The sequence below is a fragment of the Erigeron canadensis genome, chromosome 1 (genome assembly GCF_010389155.1).
Source record: "Erigeron canadensis isolate Cc75 chromosome 1, C_canadensis_v1, whole genome shotgun sequence".
Classification (NCBI taxonomy): Eukaryota; Viridiplantae; Streptophyta; class Magnoliopsida; order Asterales; family Asteraceae; genus Erigeron; species Erigeron canadensis.
In genome coordinates this window covers 4,266,126-4,278,256 of record NC_057761.1, presented here as the reverse complement: position 1 = coordinate 4,278,256, position 12,131 = coordinate 4,266,126, and the positions used below count along the sequence as shown (strand labels likewise).

General features: G+C 32.5%; 1 long non-coding RNA gene across 1 annotated transcript; it reads left to right on the top strand.

Annotated features, from left to right (window-relative positions):
- The first annotated feature begins 2,431 nt into the window (after window positions 1–2,431).
- Window positions 2,432–4,188, top strand: LOC122585720. The gene is made up of 2 exons (XR_006321768.1): window positions 2,432–2,710; window positions 3,658–4,188. It is a non-coding gene; the product is annotated as an uncharacterized LOC122585720 (long non-coding RNA).
- The last annotated feature ends 7,943 nt before the right edge of the window (window positions 4,189–12,131 follow it).

Below are 12,131 nucleotides of genomic sequence, written 5' to 3'. Positions count from 1 at the left end.
CTTCTAAACTATTATATAAAACATATAACTTCAAGAAACAATTACCTATACCGATTAATTCAAAAACGTTGGAACTTGAGGCAAGCGTTTCTCATCAGCAAGATTGATAGTCTTCGATTAAACCACGTCTAACGCTCCAACCTTCACCAACCAGAAACAGATCCATTTGGTTTCAAAGCCTTTTATTGCATTGACTTTATCATATCCAAACAAAATTTATAGCAAACGAAGACACTGGAAGTTCAAATATAGCAGAAAAAGCTTACTTGTATGCTAGATAACATAGTTGCTATTGCAGGCAATAAATATTTAGAAGTTGATATAGGGTCTCACATACAATTTTATACCCATCTCTCATGCAATTTTTCTGTAACAGACTCTATGCATCTTGAGTAGTTAAGTTCTGCCGGATATATAAGGAAGATGTCCCTAATACTGATCAATACCAAATCACCACCTATCAACAATTAGACTAAATTAACAAAAACAATACCTCTGCAAACTTTAGTGTTGGGATGTGATGTGTGCTGAAGCAGCTCTCTTAAAGTCAAACCTTTTATCTAAAAACAGTTCTGCCTAGAATCATCAGTTTGGTCCACCCACCCGATTCCATATATAAACAACACAGTTTATATATGAATTCTACATGTGAGGAAGAAGATCCATGAAGTTATTCCAGTCATGATCATGAACTTTGTTTCCCAAACCGGCACAACAACTTGCATGCATATGCAAACTTTGTTCAAGTCCTTACTTGGTTCACCAAAATCCACCAAAATATGTAGTATCTAGAAAATTTAAACATTAGTTGAGTTTCCAGTGTAATGATCACATGCAGTTTGAAAAATCCACATATGGGTCGAAATGTGGGAAGGGATCCCTCAACCACATGACATCAACATCCAGTAAAAAGTAAAAGCACCATTAATGATAATGAAAACACAGTGATAAAAAAACTGGCAATAGGTTGAAACGGGTCAAATGGGTCGCGAGTCATCTAAAGTGTTATATTCAAATGCTTATAATATTGGAACTCTGCTTAGTGAAGGGTGATGAGTTTTATAACTAATCCATCTCACATCTGAGTAGGGATCTTTCCCTGAATGAGCAGTGGCTTTATGCAATTCAATCATCTTTAAAATACTTGATTAATGAGTAGGACCTAAAATAGTTCTTCTTGCATGGAAACACATTTTAGTCATTTTATACATGTGTTTATTGTATTCATTACCAGTATGGGGTTTTTGTTTATAAGATGGCATAATAACACATCCATCTGACAAATAAGGTAAGGAGTCAATAATAAAGGATCAATCAGACTTTCTATGGGCAATTTCTAAGGCAAGACACACTTCTAATAATCCAGTGTATACGCATTCTACTCTATGCGCATTCTACCAGCCCGATTTTGACAAAAAGCATACAAAATAAACCTTTTTTCAGTATTTCATAACTTAGTATATCTACTTGTACATAAAAACATATCATAAGTTTTTTAGCGTCAAACCCGTAAATTGTACCACTATTTCTTTCCCATCAACTATCCCCAAACCAATCACATTAACATATAAACTCTCCCCAAACCAATCACATTAACATTATAACTCTCCCCAAACCAATCACATAAACGTATACATTTTAATTCGAAAACAAATTAAACCCTGGACGTCAAAAGAAAAAAAAAGCAATAATAATTCATTAATAAACAAAAAATAAACAATCTTTACCATCAAGCTTTCAGACCGTCTTTTGTGAGTAACTGAGTATAACACATATTTTTTTATAAAACCCTAATTTTCAACAACTAATCAAAAAAAATCAACACGTATCTTAATTCTAATCAAACTATATATACACATATACACACACGATCAATAATCACACAAAACTTACCATATCATTAAGTTAGAAATAGCAAGAGAATTCGGAATCCATGGCCTACCTTATAACTGCTTGGAATATGTAAATAACCGATCCTTTAAAAGAAACTGCTGAAGAAAGAGAGAAAGAAGTGTAGGATGAATAATATATAGAGAGAGACTGAATTGAGCAAATAGAGGGAAGGAAGGCTGTTTATATTTTTAGATTTGGAATTCTGGGATAACCGTTTGGTGGGGGATTAGAAGTAACCGATCCATCAAGTGCCTATCTTTTTCTCATGTTGAAATTTTTGGGCTTTCTTGTATTTTAAAGCATGGCACAAAGGCAATAACCAACCTTTTTTTTTAGTGACATTTATATTATATGTAGATACGTAAATACTACTCGTAATGTTTAATATTTTCATTTGAGCCTCATCTGGAATAAGAATATCCACTTTTTAATTTTACTGAAAATTAACACCAAAAATATCCATAGCAGCTTTAATGTTCTAAAAAGAAAAAAAGAATAATTTTTTTTTTTATTAAGTGCCTTCTAGATTTCAAAATCATTTAACACCTCAAAATTTCAATAGCAGCTTCACCTCAAAAGTTAGCGTCGTGAGATTAGCCCCTCTTTTTCAAGATCAAAACGATATCTCTCCCTCTTTTTCACAATACAAGATAAAAATCATGTCTCTCTCCCTTTTTCTCTCACGCTCATTGTCGATCAGCCATAGGCCGTCGTCACACAGCCGATTTCGCTGCCTTCTCTCCGTCTATTTCGCCGGCTTATACCTCCGATTTCATCGCGTTAAGCCGCTGATTTCGACTCTCACCGTCATCTGCAGGTAGTGACTCTAATGCTTCGATTATTTATTGCATTATGAGCATAATTTAATATAAGCAATAACATATATAACGACAAAATTGACACGGAACATTTATTTATTTTTGTATTTGCCATAGTTAGCGTCACATATAGCGTCATTTATAGCGACTCGTCTAAGATTCGCGACAAGGTTAGCGTCATAGTAGTCATGTCGCTAAAAAAAAGTTAGCGCCACTATGTGGATGACGCTACTATTATCGCTACTTTTAGCGTCTTACATATAAATGACGCAAAAATCTGCGACTTTTTTCTAGAGACATCTCACTTGAAATCGCTATGTATGTCGCTAGCTTAAAATATGACGCTAATTAAGTCGCTAAACATGTTGCTAAACGACATTTTTCTTGTAGTTATATGTGGAATGATTAATCCTTATAATTTATTAGCCCAAAAATCTTTCTAATTAATTGGATGATAATATGTGAAAATTCACTTCCTTTTTTTTTTTTTGGGGGGGGGGGGGGGGGTGGGGTGTGGGGGGAGATTAGGAAATTAAGTGAAATCCACTTATCACATTGGCTAATGTTTAGGAAGATCAATCATTATTCATTTGCTATATATATTTGTTTTTAATACAAAAGGCGCCAGGTAGACTGACCTGTGAATTTGTTTCCAATAGGACTTTCGGCAGCGACGTCGCTGCAGAAAGTCTTGTATATTTATTTGCACAATGTTGACTGAGACAGTCCACAGTGTCGTTTTGTCCTATTAAGCTTTCCGCAACGACATCGCTGCGAAAAGTCTAATAAAACGAAACGACACTGTTGTACTTTTTCCTTATATACGAATCATGAAATTCGAATTCGTTCATTTGCATTCTTCCATCGCTATCTTCTTTTCTTTAATTTTCTGATATCTCACTTTCATTCTATCATTTTAATAGTCTGCTTCTTCATTGGTCATCAGGTATATACATACATCGCTGCGGAAAGTATCTGGTCGGGAACCGGAAAATTACGCGGTACGGGTTGCGATACAAAATAACAACAAGAACAATAACTTTTTTGGGTCCTAGACTTGTGGTTTAAATGTATAACAATTAAAGGGTATCTAATGTTATCTTTGTGTCAGTAACGCCGTCAGTCTATCACACCGTAAAAAGCAAAAATCCCATATAGTTGAAGTAAAGTAGATATAAAAAGATGCTGCTGTGCTGTGTGATGCCACCACTGCCACTATCTATGTCACATTGTCACATCCTCATATAACGGCAACTGCTAGTTCTTTTGTACTTCCTTCCGAATCTTTGTTACTTTTCACAATCTTTTTCCCTCCTCATTAAACATGTCTTATTAAATTATGAATTTGGAATGAAATGATAAAATCTTTTTCACTCTTTTGCTATGTACAATAAAAGGCTATGAAAGTATGAAACGAATTCGAACGATATTTGCTCATTTTCTTTCGTATGTTTAATAAACGATTATTCCCTCTGAATACTTGTAACGGCTCATAGTCAATATTTTGTTGTTTAAGGTACGTGTGTAAGGCTTACCATTATACGGTGTGGTTTTTCTGATACCGTATATATACCGACTGAATGTTCGGAAAAAAAATTACATCTACTAATATTTTACTAACGGGTGGTACTGTAAGATATATATTTTCTTATTTTAATTTATAAAATATTAATGTTAAATTAGATATTCACTTTATCAATTTCACACATATATTTTGATATTTGCTTTTATATTTGATTTATAATTTCCATCTTCATTTTTATATCTTATACTTCCTTTTTTATTTTGTTTTTCTTTTGTCTAGAATTATTTTATTTTCCTTTCAGATTTTATATACATAATAAGAGTATAATATATTTAGTATAATATCATTATAAATCAGTATAATATCATTATAAATCCTTTTAGTTTTATTGTAAAACTAGATTAAACTCGTACGTTGTGTGAGACTGACTGAAAACGTAAATAAATAAATAAAAAATACGATAACTGATATTTACAAATTATTCTTAATTTATGATAATATCAAAAATTATTAGATTATGAATGATGCAAACAATAAGATTATAGTTTATGAATATGTATTATACGTTAAATATGTCAAAGCATGATTAATGAAACATAAATACTTATAAATAATATATATATATATATATGTTAAATATAACAAAATAAATATTTTTCAAAAAATATATATAAACATACACATAATATAATTAAAACTCATTTGAAAAAAAGATAATTATCAATAAATTAGAAAAAAACATGTATAATGTATATAAACTCTTGGTACTCATATAGAAAATAAAAATAATAAATATTAACTATTAGGATTATGATTGATGATTATGATTAGAATTAATTAAGATCACACATGGCAACATGAATATAATAATTTAAATGAAAAACTGACAACTCATTAAAAATCCAAGGTGACAAAATAGTAAAAATGTCACCTAGAAAAACCATATCTTCTCTTATTTATAAAGAAATATTTATGGTTAAATAATTCAATCAACATTTATAAATTGTTAAATTTTAATATCTTTAATTACATTTATTTGGTCTTACGATTTGATTTATCATTTCATAAAATAACATTCATAATAAATAATTAGTAACTATTTTTATTAATGGTGTTCCTGTCCGCTGTAATCTAGTAATTTATATTAGTGAGTATATAAAACTATCAGCCATTTTTCTTTTAAAATATTTACATTTATCATCTAAATCAACTACTTTTATATCAATGATCTAATATCACTTGACGTCGCATCATTTCTTCATATATAACTTTCAATTTGGAGGTTATTTTTTTTACTATATAGTATTGATCATAAATAAATAAAAATTAAAAAATATTTTTTTTTCCAATGATGAGTACTCAATAGATGCTCATAACGTGACAATGTATTGTAGCCGTAAAATAAAAAGTGTAATTATATATAGGTGTACTTAACTATATTTGTTTTATATGTGAAATTAAATATAGCATATTAAGTGGACGGCTGCGGCAGAAGATATGAGGTGGAGATGGCCGTCCGATTGTAAACGTCATTTAGATGCAAGATTTCATGCATCAATAACAATCTTATCCATGTTAACCTATTTGCAAAGTAATTATTCACTTGCAGAATATTCCATGTACATTATAGATTTATCTTTATGATTTTGTGATAACGAGATGGGTAGTGTGCAATGCGGTGGTGGTAGCAGTGACATGTAGTAGTGGTAACATTAATGTTGTTATTAATATAAATAATTGATATAAAAGAGGTAATATAGTTATTTTAAAAGTTAATGAATACATGTTGTACATAACTTCATTAAAAGTAATATAGGAATATTGAAATAATGAATAAATGATAAAGATAGTTTGAATAGATAGGGCTTGAAAAATATTTTAAGGATATTTTAGGTAGGTGTGGTGTATGGGTTGATAATGTGTTAAAAGTTATGGATATTTTGAGCTTTTTAAAAAGAGAAAATTGAAAAGTGAAGAATGATAATTTATTTTATAAAAGATTAAAGATAACTTAAGCGAGCTGGCATGAAGTAAGAAGTCACTGCTGAGCGCCACAGGTCAACATCACCGCCGATGAAAAAAAGCGAGGTGGGGCATTAATTTGCGTGGTAGGACATCACAAATAGATGTTGCGTGGACATGACCGTTGGAGGCTTGATGCCCCCTTCCACGACTATTTTTTTTCTAAATGAAAACTTTTCTTTCACCAATTTACACATAAACATTGTGCAAAAAAAACCTTAAGCACCAAAACCAAGATGGAGCCTAGATCAACCAAACAAGGCTCGAAATACACACAAGCAAGAAACGTAGTCGGAAATCAAACTCACCCTCGTGTTCAAACGCAACTCGTTTATCCTCTTGAAATATATGACTCATCCGTTTACCGACCATAAATGGTCCCACATTTTTCGCAAATATACGACCCTTCCCAACCGATGCCTCACTCTTCACAAATGTATGACATGGGTGCAGGTGATCTCGACCCGTTTGGGTGCCCCATAATCCTCAACCCGTTTTAGAAGAAGAAGAAGAAGAATATGCGGGTATTGATATCGTTCCGGAAACACAACCCGACGAAGAAGATGAAGCAGTGGCGAAATATTGAAAACGTTAAATGAAGCTCGGAAATATTTGTTCGAGAACATAAGAATTACGGCCGCGAGTACGGTCGACCGTGCTCTGCAACAGTATTCCCATAAAGCTGAACACCAAAATGAAAATACTGCAGACGCTGAGCACGGTAAGCCATGCTTGCGTCTGTACTCTTACTACACACTTCTAAATCACCATTTTATAATTATTTGAACTTAACACTTGAACCAAAACACCAAAATAGTTGAAAACACATAACTCAATATAGCAAGATTTTCTTTTCATCAACCCTTTCAATTTACAAACCAATAACCAAACGGGTCAATTTCTAGCATTTGTCCAAATTACCATAGCAATCTTAAATCTTCATATCACATTTCAAAACCTTATAGCTTACATGACTCAAGACTCCAACTTGACATGACAACAATTTAACCAAAATGACCCAAATTATATCAAGCCAAAAGTTCAAAGGGGTCACTAAGGGTTCTATCACCAATACCATTTTAATGCAAATAGCTAATATTTCCAATGTAACTTCAATCTTCAAAACACTAATCTTGTTTCCACTTCCAGGACAACCTATAAAAAGTGTAAAACAACTAAAAAGTAAGCCAAAGCTTAGTGAAAACTATTGCATACGCTTATACAAACGAAGGAGAGCAAAAACACAAAGGACTATCACATGTAGCCAATGGCATCGTCATACCATCACTTGCATACTCACCTTTGCGCTAAATAACATACGTGGATCCATATACGCTAACAATATACTCAAGAGGTTCTTAGGACTCAAAGGTTCTTAGGCCTTATCTCAATACAACAAGAGGTTCTCAGTTCAACTATGGGATTCTTAGGTCCCGACCTCTCATTATGCCCTAACGTCGAATCGATTACCACACACGGAATCCACCATCATATGGTAATTGACCCAACGTACATATAATCATATGCAAGAGTCTCACCTCCTTCACGACAACCAAATTCCAAGATGACCACACAAGAATAATATCGATTTCAACCTAGCAATAATTATAAAAACACATATTTGGTCATCTAATACAATCGCAATACACACAAGGCCAACATACCAAAAGTTACAAGTTTAACTAACACTTCACCACCCAACCCATCACTTCCAATCTCACATTGATATTGGGTTGATTCACAATATATAAACCTCATTTTTATATGAAATCACATATATCATTATCTTATGGCCAAAACTCACTTTCAAACTAAAAATCACCCTTTTCAAACTATATATGGCAACAACCAAAATTTCCAATTTCATATCATTTTCATAAAAATTTGACTATACATGTCTCTAACATATTCATAATCTCATCTATATAGCCATGCATCATTTTTACCCATAAATCATCATTTTTCATATCTTGACTATAAAGTCACTAAGAATGCTTTCTTATCAAAGGTCCATATTCAAATTCATTAATGAATTTCATTTCTAAAGGAAGTAGAGAAACATCAACATTGAATAGTTTTTAATTAAACATAACTTTAGGGCTTAAAGCAAAATATTCATTTTCATCAAAATCCCCAAATTAAATGGGTTGCAAAAACCCTAAATTGAAATAAAGCAAGTAACTTAGTTTTAAGAAAAAACCTCTAAATTAGTTCAATCCAAGAACCCTAAAACCAATAACAAATTAATTTGAAATGGGTAAAATACCTTAAAGGTTTGACATATTTCACTAAATAGGACATGCAACAACAAACTTGGTTTCTTCATTATGCTTCTTCTAATTTTCGTCATCCATACATACATACCAACAAAATCTCCCAACTTGATTACTAGAATTCTTGGAGATTATTATCATATAACTTACTTATAATTTGTGAGATTAATCCTTTTAGAGATACATGAATTCTTGAGTTTGAGATTGTTAAATAATGGAATAAGAGAAAGGGAGGAAGAAACTAAGTGAAGAGAATTAAAATGAATCATTAGGAGGTTAATATCCTCCTGCCAAGTTTGTTACAAATAAAAAGGGGTATTATACCCGCTATCCACTAAACTTCTAACTAATTTGATACCGTAAGTCAATTTTAATTACTATGAAATAATTTTAATGACAAAACTATAATATAAATTAATTTATACGAGATGTTACAGTTTATATATATATATATATACGAGATGGGTACTCACGTAATGCGGCGACGGTGGCGGCAACGAGTGGTGCTAGTGGCGGTGGTGGTAACGATTTCCTTATTAATCTAAAAGTAATTGACGTAAATGGTAGTGTAGTTATTTTATGGTTAAGAGATGTATCTTTTGTAAATAACTTTATTAAGAATATTATAAAGATATTAAGAGGGTGTTTGCGATTGTGTTATAAAGTGATTATCTGGTTATTACGTTTGTAAAACGCAAATAGTCTAAAAAAGTGTTTGTATGAAAAAGTGATTTTTGGCTATCAAAATGCAGTTTTGAAAACACATAATCTATTTTGAAAACGCAGATTTTGTTTTTCATAATCTATTATGAAAAAGTGTAAATATTTAAATTAATTAATAAAGGAGATAGATAGTTTGGATAAATATGAGTGTAAAATATTTTAGGGATATTTTGGGTATTTTAAAGACAGAGAGTAGTTTGTTTAATAATATAGTATAGATATATATAGGTTTTAGGTATAATAAAAAAATTATTAATGTAAAACAAATAAAAAAACTGAAATATCTTCATGAAAATTACTGTGTATCATGAAAATCATCATGCATCAATATATATACTTGTGCTTCGTGAATCTTCGTGTATCATTTTACCATGATCTAAGGGTCAAATCTTGTCCAATTTGTTTTACCTTTAATAATTGTTTTATAGTAACCAACCTTCATATTTATAGCAGAGATATCAAATGAGAAGGTGAGTTAAGGAGAGAAGGGGGAGAAGGTTTTTCTAACCAACCAGAAGTTGACATGTGGCTTTAAAAAAAAAACACGGTGGCAAATCTGTAAATAATTTGACTTCAAACCAAAGTTGACCCAACCCAACCAAAAGCTGACCCAAACCTAAGATGACCCAACCCAACCCTAAGCTGAACCAAACCCAAGCTGACCCAACCCAATCCTAAGTTGACCCAAACCCAAGCTAACCCAAACCAACCCTAAGCTGACCTAAACCCAAGTTGACCCAACCCAAACCCATGCTGACCCAAGCCAACCCTAAGCTGACCCAAACCAACTGACCAATCTGACCCAACCCAAGCTGACCCAACCCAAACTGATCCAACCCAAGCTGACCAATCTGACCCAACCCAAGCTGACCCAACCCAAGCTGACCCAACCCAAATTGATCTAACCCAAGCTGACCAAGCTGACACAACCCAGCTGACCAAGATGACCCAACCCAAGCTGACCTAGCTGACCCAACCCAGCTGACCAAGCTAACCCATTTCAAGCTGACCCTACCCAAGCTGACTAAGATGACCCATGACTTAAGCTGACCAACACGTTTCACAAAAGTTTAATTTATTTACAATTATGTCACCGCGTGTTTTTTTTTTGCACATGTCACGTTTTGATTGGCCCATAGGACATTTTTTCCCTTCTCTCTCTTCTCTCCTTAACACACTTTTTTCTCTGGATCTCTTCCCCACACACACATATATATATATACGCACATGTGGTGATTATATGTATATATAATTGTAGGTGTGTATGAAGCAAAGCGGGTGTAACTAACTTAATATCCAAACGAAGGCGTCAGATCTATACTATATTATAAAGCAGATTTTCCCTAGATTTTCAACATTGAACTTGAAATTTTCAATATTCGTTTTAGGTACTTCCCCAAAATGGCTCTCCTATCTATTCTATATTTATCTAAAATACCTATAATACCCTTTCTCTCTCCTCAAATCTCAACCAATCATCTTTTTTCTCTCTCCTCCATAAATCATTTATTCCTCCAATTCATTCATAATCTTTTATCTCAAAAACCGTACATCGATAAATTATAAAAATTGTATGGATGTTCTTAAAATTTCATGCTCTTTCATTAGAGATGTCATTCGATATACTTTCGACAAATTTTTAAATCTGGGGGCAGAGCCCGTACGGCTAAAGCATTTGACTATCATACTCTATGACATATCAACTCTTATAACCTATCATACTCTATGACCTAGGTATCGCCCCAACATCTCACCGCCGCAAAACTTCGTTTGTAGGATTTACTTTATTAATTCGTTAACGAACTTGTTTTATTTATGTATTGTTTTTAAAACCTTTAGTATATTTATTTAATGTTTAAGTTTAATGAAATTTAAGATTTTAAATAAAATAGATGGGGATAAGTATCATGTAATGTAACAAACTTTGGACGAATGTCTATAGTGTGAAATAACTAAAGTTGTGTTCATTGTATGTAATCATCTTTAAATTATGTCTATTGTATGTAAAAAAAGCTAAGTCCAAGATTTTACGGCCATTTGAAGTGTTGTAGAAAAAGCTATTCACAATGTTTTTCATAACTACAGAAAGTCGTGGTAAAGTTGAAGTAGAGTTAGGCCAATGTTTTAAAAACCGGTATTTTAGTCATACTGGCATGGAAAAATTTTCCGGTATTATCGGTATTACCGGAAATACTGGCCGGTATGACTATTTTTAAATTATTATATTTTTATGTGTAAAAATCCTATAAACTTTGTTATAACTTAACAAAAATAGTCAAAATGCAATTACAATTCACTCAAAAATAATACCTAGTATGTATTTTATAACAAAATATAAGTTTTAAAGTTCACAAACAACAAAAAATAATATTAAAGTATCATAAAAATAATCTTTTAAAAAAATCAAAATTTATTTTTTGAAAAAACCGGAAATACCGGTATGGTAATACCCGGAAAATACCGGGAATACCGAAAATACCGGCCGGTATTGAATAGTGAAAATACCAAAAAAATACCGGACTTAAAATACCGGTGTTGTCTCTGGTACCGGTAATACCGGTAATACCGGCCGATATTTACCGGTATTTAAAACATTGAGTTAGGCTTACCAGCAGATGGCGTGTGTGGAAGGAAAGGAGATTAGGAGGCGTTTATTTCATGGGAATTAACTGGGAAGGAATGCTAGAAGAGAAAGTAACATGGGAGAAGTATGATCACATTGTCGGTCAGTTTTCAAATTTCAAGCTTGAGGACAAGGTACTTGTTCAAGATGATGGGGGTAACGATATGAATCATGGTGGTGACTACCAGTCTGGTCGTTTTTATATCATGCACAAGAAAAGGAACGAGTCGGTGGTTACTTGAAGAACAAGCTGA